The sequence below is a fragment of the Alosa sapidissima genome, chromosome 1 (assembly GCF_018492685.1).
Source record: "Alosa sapidissima isolate fAloSap1 chromosome 1, fAloSap1.pri, whole genome shotgun sequence".
NCBI lineage: Eukaryota > Metazoa > Chordata > Actinopteri > Clupeiformes > Clupeidae > Alosa > Alosa sapidissima.
Window position 1 is genome coordinate 52,987,265 of NC_055957.1, and position 27,315 is coordinate 53,014,579.

The 27,315-nt window shown below is 50.4% G+C and overlaps 25 non-coding genes and 4 pseudogenes across 25 annotated transcripts; all 29 read left to right on the forward strand.

Moving 5' to 3' along the window:
• Positions 1-420: 420 nt before the first annotated feature.
• LOC121683511 lies at positions 421-596 on the forward strand (annotated as a pseudogene).
• Positions 597-950: 354 nt separating this feature from the next.
• LOC121680299 lies at positions 951-1,064 on the forward strand. Its single transcript, XR_006021644.1, has one exon. It is a non-coding gene; the product is annotated as a U5 spliceosomal RNA (small nuclear RNA).
• A 155-nt stretch (positions 1,065-1,219) lies between these two features.
• On the forward strand, positions 1,220-1,410 carry LOC121682198. The gene has a single exon (XR_006022464.1). It is a non-coding gene; the product is annotated as a U2 spliceosomal RNA (small nuclear RNA).
• A 355-nt stretch (positions 1,411-1,765) lies between these two features.
• On the forward strand, positions 1,766-1,879 carry LOC121680304. The gene has a single exon (XR_006021646.1). It is a non-coding gene; the product is annotated as a U5 spliceosomal RNA (small nuclear RNA).
• Positions 1,880-7,767: 5,888 nt separating this feature from the next.
• On the forward strand, positions 7,768-7,942 carry LOC121683647 (annotated as a pseudogene).
• A 354-nt stretch (positions 7,943-8,296) lies between these two features.
• LOC121680307 lies at positions 8,297-8,410 on the forward strand. Its single transcript, XR_006021647.1, has one exon. It is a non-coding gene; the product is annotated as a U5 spliceosomal RNA (small nuclear RNA).
• Positions 8,411-14,293: 5,883 nt separating this feature from the next.
• Positions 14,294-14,469, forward strand: LOC121683553 (annotated as a pseudogene).
• Positions 14,470-14,824: 355 nt separating this feature from the next.
• Positions 14,825-14,938, forward strand: LOC121680310. Its single transcript, XR_006021648.1, has one exon. It is a non-coding gene; the product is annotated as a U5 spliceosomal RNA (small nuclear RNA).
• A 155-nt stretch (positions 14,939-15,093) lies between these two features.
• On the forward strand, positions 15,094-15,284 carry LOC121682204. Its single transcript, XR_006022465.1, has one exon. It is a non-coding gene; the product is annotated as a U2 spliceosomal RNA (small nuclear RNA).
• A 337-nt stretch (positions 15,285-15,621) lies between these two features.
• Positions 15,622-15,735, forward strand: LOC121680312. Its single transcript, XR_006021649.1, has one exon. It is a non-coding gene; the product is annotated as a U5 spliceosomal RNA (small nuclear RNA).
• A 155-nt stretch (positions 15,736-15,890) lies between these two features.
• Positions 15,891-16,081, forward strand: LOC121682209. Its single transcript, XR_006022466.1, has one exon. It is a non-coding gene; the product is annotated as a U2 spliceosomal RNA (small nuclear RNA).
• A 354-nt stretch (positions 16,082-16,435) lies between these two features.
• LOC121680314 lies at positions 16,436-16,549 on the forward strand. Its single transcript, XR_006021651.1, has one exon. It is a non-coding gene; the product is annotated as a U5 spliceosomal RNA (small nuclear RNA).
• A 155-nt stretch (positions 16,550-16,704) lies between these two features.
• LOC121682214 lies at positions 16,705-16,895 on the forward strand. Its single transcript, XR_006022470.1, has one exon. It is a non-coding gene; the product is annotated as a U2 spliceosomal RNA (small nuclear RNA).
• Positions 16,896-17,232: 337 nt separating this feature from the next.
• Positions 17,233-17,346, forward strand: LOC121680317. The gene has a single exon (XR_006021653.1). It is a non-coding gene; the product is annotated as a U5 spliceosomal RNA (small nuclear RNA).
• A 1,807-nt stretch (positions 17,347-19,153) lies between these two features.
• Positions 19,154-19,345, forward strand: LOC121683715. The gene has a single exon (XR_006022881.1). It is a non-coding gene; the product is annotated as a U2 spliceosomal RNA (small nuclear RNA).
• A 375-nt stretch (positions 19,346-19,720) lies between these two features.
• LOC121680323 lies at positions 19,721-19,834 on the forward strand. Its single transcript, XR_006021656.1, has one exon. It is a non-coding gene; the product is annotated as a U5 spliceosomal RNA (small nuclear RNA).
• A 155-nt stretch (positions 19,835-19,989) lies between these two features.
• LOC121682220 lies at positions 19,990-20,180 on the forward strand. The gene has a single exon (XR_006022472.1). It is a non-coding gene; the product is annotated as a U2 spliceosomal RNA (small nuclear RNA).
• A 378-nt stretch (positions 20,181-20,558) lies between these two features.
• On the forward strand, positions 20,559-20,672 carry LOC121680328. The gene has a single exon (XR_006021658.1). It is a non-coding gene; the product is annotated as a U5 spliceosomal RNA (small nuclear RNA).
• A 2,038-nt stretch (positions 20,673-22,710) lies between these two features.
• On the forward strand, positions 22,711-22,931 carry LOC121684246 (annotated as a pseudogene).
• Positions 22,932-23,300: 369 nt separating this feature from the next.
• LOC121680332 lies at positions 23,301-23,414 on the forward strand. Its single transcript, XR_006021660.1, has one exon. It is a non-coding gene; the product is annotated as a U5 spliceosomal RNA (small nuclear RNA).
• Positions 23,415-23,569: 155 nt separating this feature from the next.
• Positions 23,570-23,760, forward strand: LOC121682231. The gene has a single exon (XR_006022474.1). It is a non-coding gene; the product is annotated as a U2 spliceosomal RNA (small nuclear RNA).
• A 374-nt stretch (positions 23,761-24,134) lies between these two features.
• LOC121680335 lies at positions 24,135-24,248 on the forward strand. Its single transcript, XR_006021663.1, has one exon. It is a non-coding gene; the product is annotated as a U5 spliceosomal RNA (small nuclear RNA).
• A 155-nt stretch (positions 24,249-24,403) lies between these two features.
• LOC121682238 lies at positions 24,404-24,594 on the forward strand. The gene has a single exon (XR_006022479.1). It is a non-coding gene; the product is annotated as a U2 spliceosomal RNA (small nuclear RNA).
• A 373-nt stretch (positions 24,595-24,967) lies between these two features.
• On the forward strand, positions 24,968-25,081 carry LOC121680341. Its single transcript, XR_006021664.1, has one exon. It is a non-coding gene; the product is annotated as a U5 spliceosomal RNA (small nuclear RNA).
• A 155-nt stretch (positions 25,082-25,236) lies between these two features.
• Positions 25,237-25,427, forward strand: LOC121682244. Its single transcript, XR_006022481.1, has one exon. It is a non-coding gene; the product is annotated as a U2 spliceosomal RNA (small nuclear RNA).
• Positions 25,428-25,801: 374 nt separating this feature from the next.
• On the forward strand, positions 25,802-25,915 carry LOC121680346. Its single transcript, XR_006021665.1, has one exon. It is a non-coding gene; the product is annotated as a U5 spliceosomal RNA (small nuclear RNA).
• A 155-nt stretch (positions 25,916-26,070) lies between these two features.
• On the forward strand, positions 26,071-26,261 carry LOC121682249. The gene has a single exon (XR_006022483.1). It is a non-coding gene; the product is annotated as a U2 spliceosomal RNA (small nuclear RNA).
• Positions 26,262-26,616: 355 nt separating this feature from the next.
• Positions 26,617-26,730, forward strand: LOC121680352. Its single transcript, XR_006021666.1, has one exon. It is a non-coding gene; the product is annotated as a U5 spliceosomal RNA (small nuclear RNA).
• Positions 26,731-26,885: 155 nt separating this feature from the next.
• Positions 26,886-27,076, forward strand: LOC121682251. The gene has a single exon (XR_006022484.1). It is a non-coding gene; the product is annotated as a U2 spliceosomal RNA (small nuclear RNA).
• The last annotated feature ends 239 nt before the right edge of the window (positions 27,077-27,315 follow it).

The window sequence follows — 27,315 nt, forward strand, 5'->3', positions numbered from 1 at the left end:
AGCGGGGTGGAGCCTCTTGGTAGTGGCTCACCCCGGTCCGGCACAACAGAGACCTTTTAATTGACTCTTATTGCATTTTATTACATTTGGAACTCTTTTAAAAGCGTGGACTTTTAACATCCTTTTACACAAACATGAACTTTTAAACACACATGGACTTTGCACACACAGACACAGTTTTAAAACAAAAATGGCTTTTATAGACAAATGATTTTATTTTTGTAAAAATGTGCTGTGAAAAATTATGAAAATGTAAAAAGTGAAATGGAAATGCAAAATGTGAAAAGAATGAAAACCATGTGATGTGATGATAATGTGATGAAATGATGAAAGAAAAATGAAAATGTACCACAAAGAAAATCCATGAAATGTAACAAAACAAATCAAAATGTAATGCAAAAACATGAGTTTGTGACAATAAAAGTTTTCCAAAAGGAAAAGGATCTGTTCTTATCAGTTTAATATCTGATACGTCCTCTACCCGAGGACCATATATTAATCTGATTTTTGGAACAGGGAGACGGAAGAGGGGCTTGCTCCGTCCGCTCCACGCATCGACCCGGTATTGCAGCGACTCCGGGAACGGTGCACATTCCTTTGACTGTGTAAGAAAAGAACCAACCCAGTGGAACTGACTGACTGACTGACTGACTGACTGACTGACTGACTGTGATGAAATCCTCCTTAGCAGAGCAGACGCAGCAGCAGGAGTCCTTGCCAGGTGTTTTGGCCAACCGCGCCACCTCCCTTTTCGGCCCCTTTTGGGTTTTCCCGCCCTTTTACTCTTTTTTTTTTTTTTTTTTTTTTTTTTTTTTTTTTTTTACACATTTAAATTTAAAGGGGATGTTGATACTGCAGTCTTGTTGCCACTGGGCAACGCCTTGGAGTCACCCTCACGTCCACGACCGGCGCCGTTCATGCTCTCCGTCCGGCGTGCCCTGTGGCAGCCATCGCTCGGGTTTCTCTTCATCTCGTACAAATCTTTCGCCTTTTACTAAAGATTTCCGTGGAGGGGAACTGCCCCGAGTTTACGGTATTTTTGGAAGCTCTGCTTCGGCGGAGCTGCACCTGCCTGTCCAAAGTCAAGCGTCGTGGTGTTTTGTTTTGCGGCGGCGGCGGCGGCGGCGGTCCGCTTTTGCTGGCCCCGCCTCCCCCCGTAACCATGTGAGCGCGGGGGGCGTCGCTAGAGGGGCCGCCGCACCCCGTGCAGTTGTGGGGTATCGCTTCTCGGCCTTTTGGCTAAGATCAAGTGTAGTATCTGTTCTTATCAGTTTAATATCTGATACGTCCTCTACCCGAGGACCATATATTAATCTGATTTTTGGAACAGGGAGACGGAAGAGGGGCTTGCTCCGTCCGCTCCACGCATCGACCCGGTATTGCAGCGACTCCGGGAACGGTGCACATTCCTTTGACTGTGTAAGAAAAGAACCAACCCAGTGGAACTGACTGACTGACTGACTGACTGACTGACTGACTGACTGTGATGAAATCCTCCTTAGCAGAGCAGACGCAGCAGCAGGAGTCCTTGCCAGGTGTTTTGGCCAACCGCGCCACCTCCCTTTTCGGCCCCTTTTGGGTTTTCCCGCCCTTTTACTCTTTTTTTTTTTTTTTTTTTTTTTTTTTTTTTTTTTTTTACACATTTAAATTTAAAGGGGATGTTGATACTGCAGTCTTGTTGCCACTGGGCAACGCCTTGGAGTCACCCTCACGTCCACGACCGGCGCCGTTCATGCTCTCCGTCCGGCGTGCCCTGTGGCAGCCATCGCTCGGGTTTCTCTTCATCTCGTACAAATCTTTCGCCTTTTACTAAAGATTTCCGTGGAGGGGAACTGCCCCGAGTTTACGGTATTTTTGGAAGCTCTGCTTCGGCGGAGCTGCACCTGCCTGTCCAAAGTCAAGCGTCGTGGTGTTTTGTTTTGCGGCGGCGGCGGCGGCGGCGGTCCGCTTTTGCTGGCCCCGCCTCCCCCCGTAACCATGTGAGCGCGGGGGGCGTCGCTAGAGGGGCCGCCGCACCCCGTGCAGTTGTGGGGTATCGCTTCTCGGCCTTTTGGCTAAGACAGCGGTCGACTCGCGGTGAGAGGAAGGCGGTCCTTACCTTGTGGTGGTTTGGACACTCTCATCCGGGAGTTATATTGGTTTTGTGTGTTTTTTCTGTCTCAAAAATTACTGTTTTTTCGTTTTGTTTTTTGTACTGTTTTGTGTTTTTTGTCTCTTTTAACAGGTCCAAGCAGCTGCCTCTTCCTTTGGAGTTCCTTTTAAAACAGCAGGCCCAGGTAAGCGCTGTTTAGCTCCTTTTTATTGTGTGGTTTTTAGCTTGTTTTAGCCTAGCCTTTTAGCATAGTTTTTTAGTTAATTTATTGTCTTAAGTATTTATAGTTTTAGTGGTTTTAGTTTAGGTTTAGGCTGGTGGTGCCTCCACCATGTCGGCTGCTCGTGCTGGCATGAGGAGGCACCACAGCGTACGTTTTAATTTCATGTCAAAAAACGGAAGGCTAATGGAGATGTCCAGATTGGACTTTTCAAGAAAGTGTGTCCAACAGATGCTTGGTTTTAATGCTAGTGAGTTAAATTGTTTGGTGACTCTGCCTGGAAACAAAGGTTTTGATGTTAGCTTTCGCTCGGCTTCACTGCTTAATAGTTTTTGGCAACGGTTTGTTACTTGTAAAGACCAGCTCTCCATGTTTGAAGTTGAGAAACTTTCGGACAATTCACAAAAAGTGGTGATTGTTAGAATGTTCAATGAAACTGTGACTGGGGAAGACATTAGCACATGGCTGGCTAGATTTTGCGCGGTTCGTAGCCCACCAGTTAAGGTTTTGGACGAGGACGGCATTTGGAACTGCTCGTGGAGAGTTCCCATTAAACAATGGGAAGACCCGAGCAGTTACCTAGGCCTCCGTCAGATTCCGTCTATGATTGTGTTGGGAGAGAACCGGGGCTACATTCATTACCAAGGGATGCCTAAGCTGTGTCGCAAATGCGGCCAGCTTGGGCATCTTGCCGAAGCGTGCCAGGAAATTGTATGCAGGAAGTGTAGAGAAATTGGGCATCTTTTCGAAGATTGCACAAATGGCAGAAAGTGTAATCTCTGTGGAGTTTCATCCCATCTCTACAGAGATTGCCCTAGCTCTTTTGCCAACAAGCTAAAGGCTACCAAAATGGCCGCCATGGCCGCCCGGCCGCATGGCCCAGAACAAGAACAGGAAGAGAAGGACGAAATGGAGGAAGGGGTGGTCCCTGAAGTTTTGGAGGGAAACCTCCAGTCAGCTTCAGGGACTAGCCGGGCGGCTACGAGCAAAGCTAACACCCAGGCAGAGTCAGAGCACGGATTGGAGGCCACACCCTCCCAGCTGGGAAAGGAGATGGAGCAGGCGGAGGAGGAGCCTGAAGGAGAAAAGGAAGCCCCGCCTCCCGAAACCGCTGAGGAGGTGAGTGTGGCCTCTGAGGGGGTTGAAGCACCTGCTTCACTCCCAAATGCGCAGCATAAGAGACCTTTAGAATCTCCTCTGTCAGAAATGACAGAGAAGAGAAACCGGGTGATACTGTCTTCAGATAGTTCCTCTTCGGAAGATCTGAATCGACTGTGGCCCGGTGGACGTGAAGTGTCTTTTATGCGGATGGCGCTCAGAGCATCCACGCCAAGGGCAACGCAAGAGTTTTTCTCTGCCGAGCCCGACGCTGGAGACACCAGTGACCCTTCTGAACCAAATTCAATGGTCATAAAGGAGGAGCAGGTGTCACAGGAGATCAACCCTGGTTGATCTCCACTTGTTTTAAAAACATGTCTCTGTAGTGTCTTAACTCTGTCGTGTTCATTTTTATCATACTGCTCATGAGTCTCACAATCTCAACAATCAATGTAAGAAGTGTGAAGACTCTAGTGAGAGCTCAGAGCATTTTATCCCTGTTGAGCACTCTGAATGCAGATATATTTCTGCTGCAAGAGTGCTCCTTGCCTTTTTTAAACAATTACAGCAAGTGGGAACAGATGTGGACCCCGGGACCCTCCGTGTGGAGCGGGTCCAATTTTAACAGAGCAGACGGGGTCGCCATCTTGATCAAGAATCCACACATCTCGGTGAAGGGCAGCACGGTGGTGAGACCCGGGCGGGCCCTTTTAACCCACTTGACTGTTTTAGACAGGGATTTTAATGTTCTTAATGTGTATGGTTTTAATGATAAACACGACCGACATGACTTTTTAGAAGAGCTGCAGCCCCACATGCTAGGGAGGGCTCCCCTAGTGGTCGGAGGGGATTTTAATTGTGTTTTAAGCAGACAGGATAGAAAGAATGTAGGGGAAGATTTTAAGGTAGATAAGACATCTGTACTTTTAAAGAATATAGTTAGGGATTTTAATTTAGTCGACTGCTACAGAAAAGTGCATCCACGGGAGGAGGGCTTCACCTGGCACAGTGGTGACGGCGCCCGAGCCTCCCGTATCGACTATGTTTTAACAAGAGACTGCCCGCCCACGGATGCTACATTGTCCCCTATGTTCTTTTCCGATCACTGCATGCTCTCCTGCACCCTTTCACTCCCCACAGGTGTGACGGTAGGTGGAGGGCTGTGGAGGCTAAACTGTTCCCTGTTACAGGATGAGGAGATAGTCAGAGAATACAGGGAGCAGTTCAGCCTCTGGCAGACCCTCCAAGACTTTTTCGATACACGTGCACAATGGTGGGAGATGGTGAAGGGTAAGACCAAGACTTTTTTTAAGATTAAAGGTAGAGACAAAAGAGAGAGAGAGAGGAGGTGCATGTTGGGGCTGCAAAAGAGACTACAGAGATATTTTAACCTTTTAAACATGGGTTTTGATTTTAATGAAGAAATCAAGAAGGTAAGAAAAGAAATGTCAGTTTTAGCCGAATTCAAAAGTAAAGGAACAATTTTAAGAAGCAAAGAAAGAGAAACAGAAGAAGGAGAAAAATGCACCAGGTACTTTTTTAAGAAAATAATATCAAGAGGGGGTGGGATAATGAAGTTAAAAAATGATGGGAGGGAAGAAAATTGCACAGAGGGGATTTTAGAAATGATACAACTGTTTTATCAAGACCTGTACGCAGAGAAAGAGGTGCATGAGGAGGTGATGGAGGAAGTTTTAGAGTTTTTAAATAAAACTCTTAACAGTCAACAAGTTTTAACAGAGGATTTTACATTGGTTGAGCTTTTAAAATGTCTTAAAGGTTTTAAAACAGAAAAATGCCCGGGAGAGGATGGGCTCCCCGTGGAATTTTATGTTACCTTTTATGACATTTTAGCCAACGACATGCTGACTGTTTTTAAAGAATTTGACAAACTTGACAGACTTCCAGACAGCTTTAGATCAGGGATAGTTTCTTTACTATATAAAAAAGGCGACAGGACTGACCTTAAAAACTGGAGACCCATAACGCTTTTAAACTGTGATTGTAAACTTTTTAGCAGACTTTTAGCTTTACGCATGTCGACTGTTTTAGAGGACGTGATCCACCCGGATCAAGTCTGTGCCGTCCCTGGAAGGAGGATCACGGACAGCCTAGTGCTGGTCCGAGACGCCATCTGTTTTGCGAGAGACAGAAATATTAGGCTTTTAGTGCTAAATTTAGATTTTGAGAAAGCTTTTGATCGGGTCTCGCACCAGTACCTTTTAAAGGTACTGCAAAAAATGGGTTTTCCAGGGAGGTTTTTAAAGTGGGTGGGATTGCTGTATAAAGACATCAACAGCAAAATTCGAGTAAATGGGCACCTAACCAATGCGATAAATGTTCGCTCTGGCGTCCGCCAGGGGTGTCCTTTATCCCCACTCCTGTTCGTTGCGTGCATCGAGCCGCTGGCACAGATATTGAGAAAGGACAAATGGATCAAAGGACTGGACTTGCCAGGTGGACTGACTGCGACTTGCGCACTTTACATGGACGACGTGACCCTTTTATTGAATGACTTTTTATCGGCCCAAAGAGCACTCGACTTGACTGACTGGTACGGAAGGGCCTCGGGCGCCAAGCTCAACAGGGGCAAGTCCGAGGCCCAGCTCTTTGGGCCGTGGGGTGACGTAAGACCAGATCTGGCAGTAGATTTTAAACAGACAGACATAAAGATTTTAGGTATTAAATTTGACAATGAGGGTGGTGGACGGGGCAACTGGACTGACGCGTTAGGGAAAGTGAGACAGCGACTGGGGTTCTGGGGACTAAGACAGTTGACGTTTGAAGGTAAGGTTTTAATCTTCAAAGCAGTTATCTTACCTTTGTTTTTATTACTGTGTTCTGTTTTTAGCCCCCCCAGGAGCTTTCTTTTAGGTGTGGAGAGAGCGGTGTTTTATTTCATGTGGGGGTCCAAGTGGGAAAGACTAAGGAGGGAGGTCCTGAAGAAAAGACCTGAGAATGGAGGAAAGGGCCTCCCAGACCCCCACCTGTTTTTAGGAGCCCATTTCACCGCCCTCCACATCAGATACGCGACGGCCCCATCCGGAGACAGCAAGACAACAGCCCTGGCCCGGTTCTGGATGGGGTCGTACCTGAGAAAACTGAAAATTTTAAATACTGATCTTAAACGTCCAGTTGCTTTTAACCTGCCCCCTCAATATGTTTTTATCAAAAAGTTTTTAATGAGATTTGACTTAGAGGGGCAGGATGTCACCATTTTAACTAAAGCAAAATCTCTTGTCTCCCTTGTGCAGGACCGGGAAGCAGTGAGCCCCGTTCCCGGCCTCACACTCAGTGAGGCCAAGCAGGCTTGGAGGAACGCTGCCCACCCCGCCCTCCAGAACAAGCTGAAGGATCTGGCGTGGATGGCGCTCCATGAGGTCCTCCCGGTCAGAGCCGTGATGCACTCCCGGGGCATGGCCAGAACCAACACCTGCCCGCGGCCAGGATGCGGCCAACCTGAGACCGTGCGGCACCTGCTCTGGGAGTGCGGCGTGGCGAGGGACCTGTGGGCCGATACCGGCCCCCTGCAATGCCCGAGCCTGCCAGCAGGGGAGGTCCCCCCAAGCTACCATCTAGTGGTCAGCGGGGTGGGCCAGGGCGCCACCACCATCCCAGCCGCCGACTTCGCCGCGCTCTGGCTCACCCTAAACTGCATAAAAGCCGCACTGTGGACCTCCCGCAACCTGCTGGTGGGGAAGCGCGTGACGGTGCCCCTGCCAGCGTTACGGCGGCTGGTGACATCTACGCGGCAGGAGGCGCCGCACGTCGCCATTCGGAGGAGGGGGCCGGGGGCTCAAGCAGAAGGTTCCCGCCCCCCACGGCCGCTGGCTCCCGCCGACGCACCCCCACCACCACCATCACGGGACGGAGCAGCGGGCGGAGGGGAGGACCTCCACTGGGCGCATCCGCGCTTGCCTCGCTCTTCTGGAGAGCGGGGCGGAGCCTCTTGTTAGTGGCTCACCCCGGTCCGGCACAACAGAGACCTTTTAATTGACTCTTATTGCATTTTATTACATTTGGAACTCTTTTAAAAGCGTGGACTTTTAACATCCTTTTACACAAACATGAACTTTTAAACACACACATGGACTTTGCACACACAGACACAGTTTTAAAACAAAAATGGCTTTTATAGACAAATGATTTTATTTTTGTAAAAAATGTGCTGTGAAAAATTATGAAAATGTAAAATGTGAAATGAAAATGCAAAATGTGAAAAGAATGAAAACCATGTGATGTGATGATAATGTGATGAAATGATGAAAGAAAAATGAAAATGTACCACAAAGAAAATCCATGAAATGTAACAAAACAAATCAAAATGTAATGCAAAAAACATGAGTTTGTGACAATAAAAGTTTTCCAAAGGAAAGGAATCTGTTCTTATCAGTTTAATATCTGATACGTCCTCTACCCGAGGACCATATATTAATCTGATTTTTGGAACAGGGAGACGGAAGAGGGGCTTGCTCCGTCCGCTCCACGCATCGACCCGGTATTGCAGCGACTCCGGGAACGGTGCACATTCCTTTGACTGTGTAAGAAAAGAACCAACCCAGTGGAACTGACTGACTGACTGACTGACTGACTGACTGACTGACTGTGATGAAATCCTCCTTAGCAGAGCAGACGCAGCAGCAGGAGTCCTTGCCAGGTGTTTTGGCCAACCGCGCCACCTCCCTTTTCGGCCCCTTTTGGGTTTTCCCGCCCTTTTACTCTTTTTTTTTTTTTTTTTTTTTTTTTTTTTTTTTTTTTACACATTTAAATTTAAAGGGGATGTTGATACTGCAGTCTTGTTGCCACTGGGCAACGCCTTGGAGTCACCCTCACGTCCACGACCGGCGCCGTTCATGCTCTCCGTCCGGCGTGCCCTGTGGCAGCCATCGCTCGGGTTTCTCTTCATCTCGTACAAATCTTTCGCCTTTTACTAAAGATTTCCGTGGAGGGGAACTGCCCCGAGTTTACGGTATTTTTGGAAGCTCTGCTTCGGCGGAGCTGCACCTGCCTGTCCAAAGTCAAGCGTCGTGGTGTTTTGTTTTGCGGCGGCGGCGGCGGCGGCGGTCCGCTTTTGCTGGCCCCGCCTCCCCCCGTAACCATGTGAGCGCGGGGGGCGTCGCTAGAGGGGCCGCCGCACCCCGTGCAGTTGTGGGGTATCGCTTCTCGGCCTTTTGGCTAAGACAGCGGTCGACTCGCGGTGAGAGGAAGGCGGTCCTTACCTTGTGGTGGTTTGGACACTCTCATCCGGGAGTTATATTGGTTTGTGTGTTTTTTCTGTCTCAAAATTACTGTTTTTTCGTTTTGTTTTTTGTACTGTTTTGTGTTTTTTGTCTCTTTTAACAGGTCCAAGCAGCTGCCTTTTCCTTTGGATTTCCTTTTAAAACACCAGGCCCAGGTAAGCGCTGTTTAGCTCCTTTTTATTGTGTGGTTTTTAGCTTGTTTTAGCTTAGCCTTTTAGCATAGTTTTTTAGTTAATTTATTGTCTTAAGTATTTATAGTTTTAGTGGTTTTAGTTTAGGTTTAGGCTGGTGGTGCCTCCACCATGTCGGCTGCTCGTGCTGGCATGAGGAGGCACCACAGCGTACGTTTTAATTTCGTGTCAAAAAATGGAAGGCTAATGGAGATGTCCAGATTGGACTTTTCAAGAAAGTGTGTCCAACAGATGCTCGGTTTTAATGCTAGTGAGTTAAATTGTTTGGTGACTCTGCCTGGAAACAAAGGATTTGATGTTAGCTTTCGCTCGGCTTCACTGCTTAATAGTTTTTGGCAACGGTTTGTTACTTGTAAAGACCAGCTCTCCATGTTTGAAGTTGAGAAACTTTCGGACAATTCACAAAAAGTGGTGATTGTTAGAATGTTCAATGAAACTGTGACTGGGGAAGACATTAGCACATGGCTGGCTAGATTTTGCGCGGTTCGTAGCCCACCAGTTAAGGTTTTGGACGAGGATGGCATTTGGAACTGCTCGTGGAGAGTTCCCATTAAACAATGGGAAGACCCGAGCAGTTACCTAGGCCTCCGTCAGATTCCGTCTATGATTGTGTTGGGAGAGAACCGGGGCTACATTCATTACCAAGGGATGCCTAAGCTGTGTCGCAAATGCGGCCAGCTTGGGCATCTTGCCGAAGCGTGCCAGGAAATTGTATGCAGGAAGTGTAGAGAAATTGGGCATCTTTTCGAAGATTGCACAAATGGCAGAAAGTGTAATCTCTGTGGAGTTTCATCCCATCTCTACAGAGATTGCCCTAGCTCTTTTGCCAACAAGCTAAAGGCTACCAAAATGGCCGCCATGGCCGCCCGGCCGCATGGCCCAGAACAAGAACAGGAAGAGAAGGACGAAATGGAGGAAGGGGTGGTCCCTGAAGTTTTGGAGGGAAACCTCCAGCCAGCTTCAGGGACTAGCCGGGCGGCTACGAGCAAAGCTAACACCCAGGCAGAGTCAGAGCACGGATTGGAGGCCACACCCTCCCAGCTGGGAAAGGAGATGGAGCAGGCGGAGGAGGAGCCTGAAGGAGAAAAGGAAGCCCCGCCTCCCGAAACCGCTGAGGAGGTGAGTGTGGCCTCTGAGGGGGCTGAAGCACCTGCTTCACTCCCCAATGCGCAGCATAAGAGACCTTTAGAATCTCCTCTGTCAGAAATGACAGAGAAGAAAAACCGGGTGATACTGTCTTCAGATAGTTCCTCTTCGGAAGATCTGAATCGACTGTGGCCCGGTGGACGTGAAGTGTCTTTTATGCGGATGGCGCTCAGAGCATCCACGCCAAGGGCAACGCAAGAGTTTTTCTCTGCCGAGCCCGACGCTGGAGACACCAGTGACCCTTCTGGACCAAATTCAATGGTCATAAAGGAGGAGCAGGTGTCACAGGAGATCAACCCCGGTTGATCTCCACTTGTTTTAAAAACATGTCTCTGTAGTGTTTTAACTCTGTCGTGTTCATTTTTATCATACTGCTCATGAGTCTCACAATCTCAACAATCAATGTAAGAAGTGTGAAGACTCTAGTGAGAGCTCAGAGCATTTTATCCCTGTTGAGCACTCTGAATGCAGATATATTTCTGCTGCAAGAGTGCTCCTTGCCTTTTTTAAACAATTACAGCAAGTGGGAACAGATGTGGACCCCGGGACCCTCCGTGTGGAGCGGGTCCAATTTTAACAGAGCGGACGGGGTCGCCATCTTGATCAAGAATCCACACATCTCGGTGAAGGGCAGCACGGTGGTGAGACCCGGGCGGGCCCTTTTAACCCACTTGACTGTTTTAGACAGGGATTTTAATGTTCTTAATGTGTATGGTTTTAATGATAAACACGACCGACATGACTTTTTAGAAGAGCTGCAGCCCCACATGCTAGGGAGGGCTCCCCTAGTGGTCGGAGGGGATTTTAATTGTGTTTTAAGCAGACAGGATAGAAAGAATGTAGGGGAAGATTTTAAGGTAGATAAGACATCTGTACTTTTAAAGAATATAGTTAGGGATTTTAATTTAGTCGACTGCTACAGAAAAGTGCATCCACGGGAGGAGGGCTTCACCTGGCACAGTGGTGACGGCGCCCGAGCCTCCCGTATCGACTATGTTTTAACAAGAGACTGCCCGCCCACGGATGCTACATTGTCCCCTATGTTCTTTTCCGATCACTGCATGCTCTCCTGCACCCTTTCACTCCCCACAGGTGTGACGGTAGGTGGAGGGCTGTGGAGGCTAAACTGCTCCCTGTTACAGGATGAGGAGATAGTCAGAGAATACAGGGAGCAGTTCAGCCTCTGGCAGACCCTCCAAGACTTTTTCGATACACGTGCACAATGGTGGGAGATGGTGAAGGGAAAGACCAAGACTTTTTTTAAGATTAAAGGTAGAGACAAAAGAGAGAGAGAGAGGAGGTGCATGTTGGGGCTGCAAAAGAGACTACAGAGGTATTTTAACCTTTTAAACATGGGTTTTGATTTTAATGAAGAAATCAAGAAGGTAAGAAAAGAAATGTCAGTTTTAGCCGAATTCAAAAGTAAAGGAACAATTTTAAGAAGCAAAGAAAAAGAAACAGAAGAAGGAGAAAAATGCACCAGGTACTTTTTTAAGAAAATAATATCAAGAGGGGGTGGGATAATGAAGCTAAAAAATGATGGGAAGGAAGAAAATTGTACAGAGGGGATTTTAGAAATTATACAACTGTTTTACCAAGACCTGTACTCCGAAAAAGAGGTGCATGAGGAGGTGATGGAGGAAGTTTTAGAGTTTTTAAATAAAACTCTTAACAGTCAACAAGTTTTAACAGAGGATTTTACATTGGTTGAGCTTTTAAAATGTCTTAAAGGTTTTAAAACAGAAAAATGCCCGGGAGAGGATGGGCTCCCCGTGGAATTTTATGTTACCTTTTATGACATTTTAGCCAACGACATGCTGACTGTTTTTAAAGAATTTGACGAACTTGACAGACTTCCAGACAGCTTTAGATCAGGGATAGTTTCTTTACTATATAAAAAAGGCGACAGGACTGACCTTAAAAACTGGAGACCCATAACGCTTTTAAACTGTGATTGTAAACTTTTTAGCAGACTTTTAGCTTTACGCATGTCGACTGTTTTAGAGGACGTGATCCACCCGGATCAAGTCTGTGCCGTCCCTGGAAGGAGGATCACGGACAGCCTAGTGCTGGTCCGAGACGCCATCTGTTTTGCGAGAGACAGAAATATTAGGCTTTTAGTGCTAAATTTAGATTTTGAGAAAGCTTTTGATCGGGTCTCGCACCAGTACCTTTTAAAGGTACTGCAAAAAATGGGTTTTCCAGGGAGGTTTTTAAAGTGGGTGGGATTGCTGTATAAAGACATCAACAGCAAAATTCGAGTAAATGGGCACCTAACCAATGCGATAAATGTTCGCTCTGGCGTCCGCCAGGGGTGTCCTTTATCCCCACTCCTGTTCGTTGCGTGCATCGAGCCGCTGGCACAGATATTGAGAAAGGACAAATGGATCAAAGGACTGGACTTGCCAGGTGGACTGACTGCGACTTGCGCACTTTACATGGACGACGTGACCCTTTTATTGAATGACTTTTTATCGGCCCAAAGAGCACTCGACTTGACTGACTGGTACGGAAGGGCCTCGGGCGCCAAGCTCAACAGGGGCAAGTCCGAGGCCCAGCTCTTTGGGCCGTGGGGTGACGTAAGACCAGATCTGGCAGTAGATTTTAAACAGACAGACATAAAGATTTTAGGTATTAAATTTGACAATGAGGGTGGTGGACGGGGCAACTGGACTGACGCGTTAGGGAAAGTGAGACAACGACTGGGGTTCTGGGGACTAAGACAGTTGACGTTTGAAGGTAAGGTTTTAATCTTCAAAGCAGTTATCTTACCTTTGTTTTTATTACTGTGTTCTGTTTTTAGCCCCCCCAGGAGCTTTCTTTTAGGTGTGGAGAGAGCGGTGTTTTATTTCATGTGGGGGTCCAAGTGGGAAAGACTAAGGAGGGAGGTCCTGAAGAAAAGACCTGAGAACGGAGGAAAGGGCCTCCCAGACCCCCACCTGTTTTTAGGAGCCCATTTCACCGCCCTCCACATCAGATACGCGACGGCCCCATCCGGAGACAGCAAGACAACAGCCCTGGCCCGGTTCTGGATGGGGTCGTACCTGAGAAAACTGAAAATTTTAAATACTGATCTTAAACGTCCAGTTGCTTTTAACCTGCCCCCTCAATATGTTTTTATCAAAAAGTTTTTAATGAGATTTGACTTAGAGGGGCAGGATGTCACCATTTTAACTAAAGCAAAATCTCTTGTCTCTCTTGTGCAGGACCGGGAAGCAGTGAGCCCCGTTCCCGGCCTCACACTCAGTGAGGCCAAGCAGGCTTGGAGGAACGCTGCCCACCCCGCCCTCCAGAACAAGCTGAAGGATCTGGCGTGGATGGCGCTCCATGAGGTCCTCCCGGTCAGAGCCGTGATGCACTCCCGGGGCATGGCCAGAACCAACACCTGCCCGCGGCCAGGATGCGGCCAACCTGAGACCGTGCGGCACCTGCTCTGGGAGTGCGGCGTGGCGAGGGACCTGTGGGCCGATATCGGCCCCCTGCAATGCCCGAGCCTGCCAGCAGGGGAGGTCCCCCCAAGCTACCATCTAGTGGTCAGCGGGGTGGGCCAGGGCGCCACCACCATCCCAGCCGCCGACTTCGCCGCGCTCTGGCTCACCCTAAACTGCATAAAAGCCGCACTGTGGACCTCCCGCAACCTGCTGGTGGGGAAGCGCGTGACGGTGCCCCTGCCAGCGTTACGGCGGCTGGTGACATCTACGCGGCAGGAGGCGCCGCGCGTCGCCATTCGGAGGAGGGGGCCGGGGGCTCAAGCAGAAGGTTCCCGCCCCCCACGGCTGCTGGCTCCCGCCGACGCACCCCCACTATCACCATCACGGGACGGAGCAGCGGGCGGAGGGGAGGACCTCCACTGGGCGCATCCGCGCTTGCCTCGCTCTTCTGGAGAGCGGGGTGGAGCCTCTTGTTAGTGGCTCACCCCGGTCCGGCACAACGGAGACCTTTTAATTGACTCTTATTGCATTTTATTACATTTGGAACTCTTTTAAAAGCGTGGACTTTTAACATCCTTTTACACAAACATGAACTTTTAAACACACACATGGACTTTGCACACACAGACACAGTTTTAAAACAAAAATGGCTTTTATAGACAAATGATTTTATTTTTGTAAAAAATGTGCGGTGAAAAATGATGAAAATGTAAAATGTGAAATGAAAATGCAAAATGTGAAAAGAATGAAAACCATGTGATGTGATGAAAATGTGATGAAATGATGAAAGAAAAATGAAAATGTATCACAAAGAAAAATCCATGAAATGTAACAAAACAAATCAAAATGTAATGCAAAAACATGAGTTTGTGACAATAAAAGTTTTCCAAAGGAAAAATCTGTTCTTATCAGTTTAATATCTGATACGTCCTCTACCCGAGGACCATATATTAATCTGATTTTTGGAACAGGGAGACGGAAGAGGGGCTTGCTCCGTCCGCTCCACGCATCGACCCGGTATTGCAGCGACTCCGGGAACGGTGCACATTCCTTTGACTGTGTAAGAAAAGAACCAACCCAGTGGAACTGACTGACTGACTGACTGACTGACTGACTGACTGACTGTGATGAAATCCTCCTTAGCAGAGCAGACGCAGCAGCAGGAGTCCTTGCCAGGTGTTTTGGCCAACCGCGCCACCTCCCTTTTCGGCCCCTTTTGGGTTTTCCCGCCCTTTTACTCTTTTTTTTTTTTTTTTTTTTTTTTTTTTTTTTTTTTTTACACATTTAAATTTAAAGGGGATGTTGATACTGCAGTCTTGTTGCCACTGGGCAACGCCTTGGAGTCACCCTCACGTCCACGACCGGCGCCGTTCATGCTCTCCGTCCGGCGTGCCCTGTGGCAGCCATCGCTCGGGTTTCTCTTCATCTCGTACAAATCTTTCGCCTTTTACTAAAGATTTCCGTGGAGGGGAACTGCCCCGAGTTTACGGTATTTTTGGAAGCTCTGCTTCGGCGGAGCTGCACCTGCCTGTCCAAAGTCAAGCGTCGTGGTGTTTTGTTTTGCGGCGGCGGCGGCGGCGGCGGTCCGCTTTTGCTGGCCCCGCCTCCCCCCGTAACCATGTGAGCGCGGGGGGCGTCGCTAGAGGGGCCGCCGCACCCCGTGCAGTTGTGGGGTATCGCTTCTCGGCCTTTTGGCTAAGATCAAGTGTAGTATCTGTTCTTATCAGTTTAATATCTGATACGTCCTCTACCCGAGGACCATATATTAATCTGATTTTTGGAACAGGGAGACGGAAGAGGGGCTTGCTCCGTCCGCTCCACGCATCGACCCGGTATTGCAGCGACTCCGGGAACGGTGCACATTCCTTTGACTGTGTAAGAAAAGAACCAACCCAGTGGAACTGACTGACTGACTGACTGACTGACTGACTGACTGACTGTGATGAAATCCTCCTTAGCAGAGCAGACGCAGCAGCAGGAGTCCTTGCCAGGTGTTTTGGCCAACCGCGCCACCTCCCTTTTCGGCCCCTTTTGGGTTTTCCCGCCCTTTTACTCTTTTTTTTTTTTTTTTTTTTACACATTTAAATTTAAAGGGGATGTTGATACTGCAGTCTTGTTGCCACTGGGCAACGCCTTGGAGTCACCCTCACGTCCACGACCGGCGCCGTTCATGCTCTCCGTCCGGCGTGCCCTGTGGCAGCCATCGCTCGGGTTTCTCTTCATCTCGTACAAATCTTTCGCCTTTTACTAAAGATTTCCGTGGAGGGGAACTGCCCCGAGTTTACGGTATTTTTGGAAGCTCTGCTTCGGCGGAGCTGCACCTGCCTGTCCAAAGTCAAGCGTCGTGGTGTTTTGTTTTGCGGCGGCGGCGGCGGCGGCGGTCCGCTTTTGCTGGCCCCGCCTCCCCCCGTAACCATGTGAGCGCGGGGGGCGTCGCTAGAGGGGCCGCCGCACCCCGTGCAGTTGTGGGGTATCGCTTCTCGGCCTTTTGGCTAAGATCAAGTGTAGTATCTGTTCTTATCAGTTTAATATCTGATACGTCCTCTACCCGAGGACCATATATTAATCTGATTTTTGGAACAGGGAGACGGAAGAGGGGCTTGCTCCGTCCGCTCCACGCATCGACCCGGTATTGCAGCGACTCCGGGAACGGTGCACATTCCTTTGACTGTGTAAGAAAAGAACCAACCCAGTGGAACTGACTGACTGACTGACTGACTGACTGACTGACTGACTGTGATGAAATCCTCCTTAGCAGAGCAGACGCAGCAGCAGGAGTCCTTGCCAGGTGTTTTGGCCAACCGCGCCACCTCCCTTTTCGGCCCCTTTTGGGTTTTCCCGCCCTTTTACTCTTTTTTTTTTTTTTTTTTTTTTTTTTTTTTTTTTTTTACACATTTAAATTTAAAGGGGATGTTGATACTGCAGTCTTGTTGCCACTGGGCAACGCCTTGGAGTCACCCTCACGTCCACGACCGGCGCCGTTCATGCTCTCCGTCCGGCGTGCCCTGTGGCAGCCATCGCTCGGGTTTCTCTTCATCTCGTACAAATCTTTCGCCTTTTACTAAAGATTTCCGTGGAGGGGAACTGCCCCGAGTTTACGGTATTTTTGGAAGCTCTGCTTCGGCGGAGCTGCACCTGCCTGTCCAAAGTCAAGCGTCGTGGTGTTTTGTTTTGCGGCGGCGGCGGCGGCGGCGGTCCGCTTTTGCTGGCCCCGCCTCCCCCCGTAACCATGTGAGCGCGGGGGGCGTCGCTAGAGGGGCCGCCGCACCCCGTGCAGTTGTGGGGTATCGCTTCTCGGCCTTTTGGCTAAGATCAAGTGTAGTATCTGTTCTTATCAGTTTAATATCTGATACGTCCTCTACCCGAGGACCATATATTAATCTGATTTTTGGAACAGGGAGACGGAAGAGGGGCTTGCTCCGTCCGCTCCACGCATCGACCCGGTATTGCAGCGACTCCGGGAACGGTGCACATTCCTTTGACTGTGTAAGAAAAGAACCAACCCAGTGGAACTGACTGACTGACTGACTGACTGACTGACTGACTGACTGTGATGAAATCCTCCTTAGCAGAGCAGACGCAGCAGCAGGAGTCCTTGCCAGGTGTTTTGGCCAACCGCGCCACCTCCCTTTTCGGCCCCTTTTGGGTTTTCCCGCCCTTTTACTCTTTTTTTTTTTTTTTTTTTTACACATTTAAATTTAAAGGGGATGTTGATACTGCAGTCTTGTTGCCACTGGGCAACGCCTTGGAGTCACCCTCACGTCCACGACCGGCGCCGTTCATGCTCTCCGTCCGGCGTGCCCTGTGGCAGCCATCGCTCGGGTTTCTCTTCATCTCGTACAAATCTTTCGCCTTTTACTAAAGATTTCCGTGGAGGGGAACTGCCCCGAGTTTACGGTATTTTTGGAAGCTCTGCTTCGGCGGAGCTGCACCTGCCTGTCCAAAGTCAAGCGTCGTGGTGTTTTGTTTTGCGGCGGCGGCGGCGGCGGCGGTCCGCTTTTGCTGGCCCCGCCTCCCCCCGTAACCATGTGAGCGCGGGGGGCGTCGCTAGAGGGGCCGCCGCACCCCGTGCAGTTGTGGGGTATCGCTTCTCGGCCTTTTGGCTAAGATCAAGTAGCAGAGATAGCGATGGTGGCCATTGAAACGTGGACGGGGATCCCGAAGTATGGAATTCGGTTCCTGGTGCCGGTGGAGAAAAGGGAGATGGTGACTCGGGAGGTATTCGGAGCACAGATTGTCAAGGAGCGGCTTCGGATGACGGACAAGGAGGTGCTGTGCCTGCAGGGAGCGGTGGATGGGACCTGTTTTGATTTGACCTTCCGGACGATGGCGGGGATGACCGAGGGGTATCGGCGGTGGACGATTCCGTCTGGGAAAATCGTGGCGGCGGAGGGGATGTGTGCGGCGAAGTGGGGCGCGACCAACACAGTCATCGTGCAGGTCTTTAACCCCCACGTGCTGTTGGAGGATGTCTGGAGCTTTTTGGAACGGTACTGCGTGGACCTGTCGGATGGGCAGCGGATTTTGGACACTAATGGATTTTGGACGGGAAAGTGGAGCTTCGTTGCGGGCTTTCGTTCGTCGGGGGGTCGTGTGGTGCGGCCTCCCTACGCGTTTGCTCTGGGACCTGACCGGGGGAGAGTGTTCATACCGGACTTGCCAAGTGAGTGCTGGGGGTGTGGGGGTGTGGGGCATTTACGTGGGGAATGTAATGTGAAGTCATGTTTGCGCTGTGGGGCTGTGGGACACGTGGTGAAAGATTGTGTTAAGTTGAAGGAGTGTGTTTTATGTGGGGGCACTGATCATTTGTTTGCTGGGTGTGCTAAACGGCGTAGCTATGCTGGGGTGGTGACTGGCGCTGCGGGGGCTCCTGCTCTTGGTACGGGGGCTCCCGCGGTGTCGGGTGAGGGGAAGCAGAGGCCTGCAAAGACGGTGCCGGTGGTGGAGAAGACGGGGACTGGGAGTGGAGTGTTGGTGCCGGTGCCTGCTGTGTCGGCTGGTGGTGTGGTGGCTGGGCCGCAGGGTAGCCAGGTTGGCTGCTCGGCTGCTACGGCTACCGCTAAGCCGCATGGCACCCAAGATGGCCGTCCTAAGGTCAAAGGTGTGGCTGGGTTGGAGGTCGTGGAGGGCGTGGCTGTGGGGAAGACGGTGGAGTCCAGCTGGGCGGATGCTTCTGCTTCGCAGGAGCAGGAGATGGTGGAAGTGTCGGCGGCGGCGGGGGCAGTGAAGCGCCCTCTAGTGGATGGGAGGGCAACGGCAGGTCCTGTGAGCCGGCAGAAGGTGGAGACGACTGTGGTTGTACCGGTGGGGGCTCCGCCCCCGGTGGTCGGAGGTGGAACTGCACAGGGGCTAGGGAGGGGGGAGAGGCCGCCCCCTACTGTTCAGGTGGGGGGATGGGACGTGGAGAGCGTAAAGCGGACGATGGGTTTGGGTTGATGTGTTTTGTGTGATGGGGTTGTGTATCTGTGTTTCTGTGTTTGTGGGTGTGCTGGTTTGATGTATTGGGTGGATTAAACAGTGTGTTGTGGGTGGGTAAGGTTTTTCGTATATGTGTGTATGTCATTCACTGTGTTTGGCCGGGCCTGTGTGCCTGGGTCGTTGTTATGTTATGTTATGTGTTATTGTTTATGGCAGCAGCCTCTAGCTTAGCTTAAACTTAAACTTCCTTCTGTATCTTTTGTGTGTTGTGTGTATCCTGTGTGTATCTCCTGTGTGTTGTATTTTCAAGGCTGCTTCGCACTGTTTATATTCAATAAAAAAAAAAAAAAAAAAAATCTGTTCTTATCAGTTTAATATCTGATACGTCCTCTACCCGAGGACCATATATTAATCTGATTTTTGGAACAGGGAGACGGAAGAGGGGCTTGCTCCGTCCGCTCCACGCATCGACCCGGTATTGCAGCGACTCCGGGAACGGTGCACATTCCTTTGACTGTGTAAGAAAAGAACCAACCCAGTGGAACTGACTGACTGACTGACTGACTGACTGACTGACTGACTGTGATGAAATCCTCCTTAGCAGAGCAGACGCAGCAGCAGGAGTCCTTGCCAGGTGTTTTGGCCAACCGCGCCACCTCCCTTTTCGGCCCCTTTTGGGTTTTCCCGCCCTTTTACTCTTTTTTTTTTTTTTTTTTTTTTTTTTTTTTTTTTTTTTTTTTTTTTTTTTTTTTTTTTACACATTTAAATTTAAAGGGGATGTTGATACTGCAGTCTTGTTGCCACTGGGCAACGCCTTGGAGTCACCCTCACGTCCACGACCGGCGCCGTTCATGCTCTCCGTCCGGCGTGCCCTGTGGCAGCCATCGCTCGGGTTTCTCTTCATCTCGTACAAATCTTTCGCCTTTTACTAAAGATTTCCGTGGAGGGGAACTGCCCCGAGTTTACGGTATTTTTGGAAGCTCTGCTTCGGCGGAGCTGCACCTGCCTGTCCAAAGTCAAGCGTCGTGGTGTTTTGTTTTGCGGCGGCGGCGGCGGCGGCGGTCCGCTTTTGCTGGCCCCGCCTCCCCCCGTAACCATGTGAGCGCGGGGGGCGTCGCTAGAGGGGCCGCCGCACCCCGTGCAGTTGTGGGGTATCGCTTCTCGGCCTTTTGGCTAAGATCAAGTGTAGTATCTGTTCTTATCAGTTTAATATCTGATACGTCCTCTACCCGAGGACCATATATTAATCTGATTTTTGGAACAGGGAGACGGAAGAGGGGCTTGCTCCGTCCGCTCCACGCATCGACCCGGTATTGCAGCGACTCCGGGAACGGTGCACATTCCTTTGACTGTGTAAGAAAAGAACCAACCCAGTGGAACTGACTGACTGACTGACTGACTGACTGACTGACTGACTGTGATGAAATCCTCCTTAGCAGAGCAGACGCAGCAGCAGGAGTCCTTGCCAGGTGTTTTGGCCAACCGCGCCACCTCCCTTTTCGGCCCCTTTTGGGTTTTCCCGCCCTTTTACTCTTTTTTTTTTTTTTTTTTTTTTTTTTTTTTTTTTTTTTTTTTTTTTTTTTTTTTTTTTTTTACACATTTAAATTTAAAGGGGATGTTGATACTGCAGTCTTGTTGCCACTGGGCAACGCCTTGGAGTCACCCTCACGTCCACGACCGGCGCCGTTCATGCTCTCCGTCCGGCGTGCCCTGTGGCAGCCATCGCTCGGGTTTCTCTTCATCTCGTACAAATCTTTCGCCTTTTACTAAAGATTTCCGTGGAGGGGAACTGCCCCGAGTTTACGGTATTTTTGGAAGCTCTGCTTCGGCGGAGCTGCACCTGCCTGTCCAAAGTCAAGCGTCGTGGTGTTTTGTTTTGCGGCGGCGGCGGCGGCGGCGGTCCGCTTTTGCTGGCCCCGCCTCCCCCCGTAACCATGTGAGCGCGGGGGGCGTCGCTAGAGGGGCCGCCGCACCCCGTGCAGTTGTGGGGTATCGCTTCTCGGCCTTTTGGCTAAGATCAAGTGGAGCATATCGTTCACGCGACGGGAAGGCGATGGGGACGTTGGGCCCATTGAGATTGAGGAACACGATCCGTTTTGTGGTTCCGGTGAGCAGGAGGACGGAGATGAAGAGGGAGTACTTTTCGGACAAGGTTTTGCTGGACACTTTGGATTTGGGAGTGCGGGAGGTCCTTTGCTTGCAGGAGTATCGGCCTCAAGGTACGTTTGATGTTACTTTTCGGACTGAAATGTTTTTTGAAATGGCTAAGAAGAGGATTAATGAGAAGTTACATGCGGATTGTTTTAAGGGGATGGTGTTTTTTTCGTCAGAGACTCATGTTTTTGTGCACATGTTCAATCCTTTTGTGTTAGAAGAAGATATTGTTGCTTTTTTGAAGAGGTATTGCCGTGATGTGAGAGAGGGTGCTAAAGTGACTGATTCAAGGGGTTTCTGGACGGGAAGGAGAAGGTTTAAAGTGCGCTTTAAAGCGGGGGCTTCGCCTCCCCAGTCCTTCGCCTTGGGGCCAGACAGGGGCTACTTGTTTGTCCCTGGGAGGCCTGGGGGTTGTTGGAAGTGTGGGGAGAATGGACATGTAAGAGAGGACTGCAAAGTAACCAGGTGTCGCCATTGCGGCTCTACGGAGCACATGGCGGCGAAATGTTTGGCTCCGAAGACCTGCAGTCTTTGTGGGTCTGCGGAGCACCTGTTTAGAGCTTGCCCAGGTCGAAGGAGAGCTGCTGTGGGTCGTGAAAAGTCTGAGGGTCGAGGACCGACGGACGTGCGGTCGGCTGCTGGAGAGGAGTCCCCTATGCCCCCCGGGAGGACTCTTTCGAGGCTTGCTGATCCTTTGTCTGACGGCGGCCATGCGGTCGCTAAGATGGCGGCTAACGATGAGCAGGTGGTGAGCCATGTGGTAGCAAAGATGGTGGCTAGCAGCGAGCAGGTGGTGAGTGCACATGGAGCTGCTGCTGAGAGGCCCTCTGTTCCCGCCCCGGAGGGTTCATCTCAGTTTGCAGCTCCCCAGGCTGTTAATGTTGTTAGTGTGCTTTCCCCTGGGCCTACGGCTGATTCCCCACAGGCGGTGGCCGAGGAGACGTGTTCTGGTGTTCCCGTGGTTTCTCCTGGACCTCGGGCTGACCCCCCCCAGGCTGTGGCTGAGGAGACGTGTTCTGGTGTTGCTGTGGATGAGTCGGCGAGAGAGGTTTCACCTAGGTCGTGGGCTGATTGCCCCTTCGATGAGGAGGTGGTGATCACAGGAGTGGCACCAGCTACAGGGAAGCGCCCCCTGGAGGACAGCGGGTCGGAGGAGACTCCGGTGCGCCGCCTCAGGTCGTGCCAGACAGTGCAGGTGTTTGGCCAGGTCACCCCCCTGGAGGAAGATGATGGCGATGACGACAGCGAGGAGGAGATCGAGGTTGATGACGGCAGGCCCGGCGAGGAGTTGGTGGTCGGCGCGGATTTGCTTCTGGGCTGGGATGAGAAGAATTTGAAGCAGTTGACGGGCATGGTCGAGTCAAGTGGAAGTGACTGAGGTGTGTTTGCAAGGTCGACGGCGATGATATGGAGGCCGTGGGCGCCAAGGCCAGTTGTGTCGTGGTGGCTGGAGGCGGGGCCTCCCCGGATTCTCTTCTGGGGTGCGATGATTACAATGTGAAGGCTACTACTGTTCTGGTGGAGCCTAGAAGTCATGACTTTGTGTTGTGATGTGTGTTTGGTGATGGGCTTGTGATTTTTTTTGTAGCTTTGTGAAATGGGCTGAATAAAGTCTTGTGGGACATGCTATAGCCCTAGTACGTGCGTATGTTGGAGACGATGGGTGGTTTGCTATGGTTTTTATGGTTGTCTGTATGGATTACTGTATGGTTTGTTCTTGATCTGATTTATCTGATCCGCTTCGCATAATATGTGAATAAAAAAAAAAAAAAAAAAAAAAAAAAAAAATCTGTTCTTATCAGTTTAATATCTGATACGTCCTCTACCCGAGGACCATATATTAATCTGATTTTTGGAACAGGGAGACGGAAGAGGGGCTTGCTCCGTCCGCTCCACGCATCGACCCGGTATTGCAGCGACTCCGGGAACGGTGCACATTCCTTTGACTGTGTAAGAAAAGAACCAACCCAGTGGAACTGACTGACTGACTGACTGACTGACTGACTGACTGACTGTGATGAAATCCTCCTTAGCAGAGCAGACGCAGCAGCAGGAGTCCTTGCCAGGTGTTTTGGCCAACCGCGCCACCTCCCTTTTCGGCCCCTTTTGGGTTTTCCCGCCCTTTTACTCTTTTTTTTTTTTTTTTTTTTTTTTTTTTTTTTTTTTTTTTTTTTTTTTTTTTACACATTTAAATTTAAAGGGGATGTTGATACTGCAGTCTTGTTGCCACTGGGCAACGCCTTGGAGTCACCCTCACGTCCACGACCGGCGCCGTTCATGCTCTCCGTCCGGCGTGCCCTGTGGCAGCCATCGCTCGGGTTTCTCTTCATCTCGTACAAATCTTTCGCCTTTTACTAAAGATTTCCGTGGAGGGGAACTGCCCCGAGTTTACGGTATTTTTGGAAGCTCTGCTTCGGCGGAGCTGCACCTGCCTGTCCAAAGTCAAGCGTCGTGGTGTTTTGTTTTGCGGCGGCGGCGGCGGCGGCGGTCCGCTTTTGCTGGCCCCGCCTCCCCCCGTAACCATGTGAGCGCGGGGGGCGTCGCTAGAGGGGCCGCCGCACCCCGTGCAGTTGTGGGGTATCGCTTCTCGGCCTTTTGGCTAAGATCAAGTGTAGTATCTGTTCTTATCAGTTTAATATCTGATACGTCCTCTACCCGAGGACCATATATTAATCTGATTTTTGGAACAGGGAGACGGAAGAGGGGCTTGCTCCGTCCGCTCCACGCATCGACCCGGTATTGCAGCGACTCCGGGAACGGTGCACATTCCTTTGACTGTGTAAGAAAAGAACCAACCCAGTGGAACTGACTGACTGACTGACTGACTGACTGACTGACTGACTGTGATGAAATCCTCCTTAGCAGAGCAGACGCAGCAGCAGGAGTCCTTGCCAGGTGTTTTGGCCAACCGCGCCACCTCCCTTTTCGGCCCCTTTTGGGTTTTCCCGCCCTTTTACTCTTTTTTTTTTTTTTTTTTTTTTTTTTTTTTTTTTTTTTTTTTTTTTTTTTTTTTTTTACACATTTAAATTTAAAGGGGATGTTGATACTGCAGTCTTGTTGCCACTGGGCAACGCCTTGGAGTCACCCTCACGTCCACGACCGGCGCCGTTCATGCTCTCCGTCCGGCGTGCCCTGTGGCAGCCATCGCTCGGGTTTCTCTTCATCTCGTACAAATCTTTCGCCTTTTACTAAAGATTTCCGTGGAGGGGAACTGCCCCGAGTTTACGGTATTTTTGGAAGCTCTGCTTCGGCGGAGCTGCACCTGCCTGTCCAAAGTCAAGCGTCGTGGTGTTTTGTTTTGCGGCGGCGGCGGCGGCGGCGGTCCGCTTTTGCTGGCCCCGCCTCCCCCCGTAACCATGTGAGCGCGGGGGGCGTCGCTAGAGGGGCCGCCGCACCCCGTGCAGTTGTGGGGTATCGCTTCTCGGCCTTTTGGCTAAGATCAAGTGTAGTATCTGTTCTTATCAGTTTAATATCTGATACGTCCTCTACCCGAGGACCATATATTAATCTGATTTTTGGAACAGGGAGACGGAAGAGGGGCTTGCTCCGTCCGCTCCACGCATCGACCCGGTATTGCAGCGACTCCGGGAACGGTGCACATTCCTTTGACTGTGTAAGAAAAGAACCAACCCAGTGGAACTGACTGACTGACTGACTGACTGACTGACTGACTGACTGTGATGAAATCCTCCTTAGCAGAGCAGACGCAGCAGCAGGAGTCCTTGCCAGGTGTTTTGGCCAACCGCGCCACCTCCCTTTTCGGCCCCTTTTGGGTTTTCCCGCCCTTTTACTCTTTTTTTTTTTTTTTTTTTTTTTTTTTTTTTTTTTTTTTTTTTTTTTTTTTTTTTTACACATTTAAATTTAAAGGGGATGTTGATACTGCAGTCTTGTTGCCACTGGGCAACGCCTTGGAGTCACCCTCACGTCCACGACCGGCGCCGTTCATGCTCTCCGTCCGGCGTGCCCTGTGGCAGCCATCGCTCGGGTTTCTCTTCATCTCGTACAAATCTTTCGCCTTTTACTAAAGATTTCCGTGGAGGGGAACTGCCCCGAGTTTACGGTATTTTTGGAAGCTCTGCTTCGGCGGAGCTGCACCTGCCTGTCCAAAGTCAAGCGTCGTGGTGTTTTGTTTTGCGGCGGCGGCGGCGGCGGCGGTCCGCTTTTGCTGGCCCCGCCTCCCCCCGTAACCATGTGAGCGCGGGGGGCGTCGCTAGAGGGGCCGCCGCACCCCGTGCAGTTGTGGGGTATCGCTTCTCGGCCTTTTGGCTAAGATCAAGTGTAGTATCTGTTCTTATCAGTTTAATATCTGATACGTCCTCTACCCGAGGACCATATATTAATCTGATTTTTGGAACAGGGAGACGGAAGAGGGGCTTGCTCCGTCCGCTCCACGCATCGACCCGGTATTGCAGCGACTCCGGGAACGGTGCACATTCCTTTGACTGTGTAAGAAAAGAACCAACCCAGTGGAACTGACTGACTGACTGACTGACTGACTGACTGACTGACTGTGATGAAATCCTCCTTAGCAGAGCAGACGCAGCAGCAGGAGTCCTTGCCAGGTGTTTTGGCCAACCGCGCCACCTCCCTTTTCGGCCCCTTTTGGGTTTTCCCGCCCTTTTACTCTTTTTTTTTTTTTTTTTTTTTTTTTTTTTTTTTTTTTTTTTTTTTTTTTTTTTTTTTACACATTTAAATTTAAAGGGGATGTTGATACTGCAGTCTTGTTGCCACTGGGCAACGCCTTGGAGTCACCCTCACGTCCACGACCGGCGCCGTTCATGCTCTCCGTCCGGCGTGCCCTGTGGCAGCCATCGCTCGGGTTTCTCTTCATCTCGTACAAATCTTTCGCCTTTTACTAAAGATTTCCGTGGAGGGGAACTGCCCCGAGTTTACGGTATTTTTGGAAGCTCTGCTTCGGCGGAGCTGCACCTGCCTGTCCAAAGTCAAGCGTCGTGGTGTTTTGTTTTGCGGCGGCGGCGGCGGCGGCGGTCCGCTTTTGCTGGCCCCGCCTCCCCCCGTAACCATGTGAGCGCGGGGGGCGTCGCTAGAGGGGCCGCCGCACCCCGTGCAGTTGTGGGGTATCGCTTCTCGGCCTTTTGGCTAAGATCAAGTGTAGTATCTGTTCTTATCAGTTTAATATCTGATACGTCCTCTACCCGAGGACCATATATTAATCTGATTTTTGGAACAGGGAGACGGAAGAGGGGCTTGCTCCGTCCGCTCCACGCATCGACCCGGTATTGCAGCGACTCCGGGAACGGTGCACATTCCTTTGACTGTGTAAGAAAAGAACCAACCCAGTGGAACTGACTGACTGACTGACTGACTGACTGACTGACTGACTGTGATGAAATCCTCCTTAGCAGAGCAGACGCAGCAGCAGGAGTCCTTGCCAGGTGTTTTGGCCAACCGCGCCACCTCCCTTTTCGGCCCCTTTTGGGTTTTCCCGCCCTTTTACTCTTTTTTTTTTTTTTTTTTTTTTTTTTTTTTTTTTTTTTACACATTTAAATTTAAAGGGGATGTTGATACTGCAGTCTTGTTGCCACTGGGCAACGCCTTGGAGTCACCCTCACGTCCACGACCGGCGCCGTTCATGCTCTCCGTCCGGCGTGCCCTGTGGCAGCCATCGCTCGGGTTTCTCTTCATCTCGTACAAATCTTTCGCCTTTTACTAAAGATTTCCGTGGAGGGGAACTGCCCCGAGTTTACGGTATTTTTGGAAGCTCTGCTTCGGCGGAGCTGCACCTGCCTGTCCAAAGTCAAGCGTCGTGGTGTTTTGTTTTGCGGCGGCGGCGGCGGCGGCGGTCCGCTTTTGCTGGCCCCGCCTCCCCCCGTAACCATGTGAGCGCGGGGGGCGTCGCTAGAGGGGCCGCCGCACCCCGTGCAGTTGTGGGGTATCGCTTCTCGGCCTTTTGGCTAAGATCAAGTGTAGTATCTGTTCTTATCAGTTTAATATCTGATACGTCCTCTACCCGAGGACCATATATTAATCTGATTTTTGGAACAGGGAGACGGAAGAGGGGCTTGCTCCGTCCGCTCCACGCATCGACCCGGTATTGCAGCGACTCCGGGAACGGTGCACATTCCTTTGACTGTGTAAGAAAAGAACCAACCCAGTGGAACTGACTGACTGACTGACTGACTGACTGACTGACTGACTGTGATGAAATCCTCCTTAGCAGAGCAGACGCAGCAGCAGGAGTCCTTGCCAGGTGTTTTGGCCAACCGCGCCACCTCCCTTTTCGGCCCCTTTTGGGTTTTCCCGCCCTTTTACTCTTTTTTTTTTTTTTTTTTTTTTTTTTTTTTTTTTTTTTACACATTTAAAT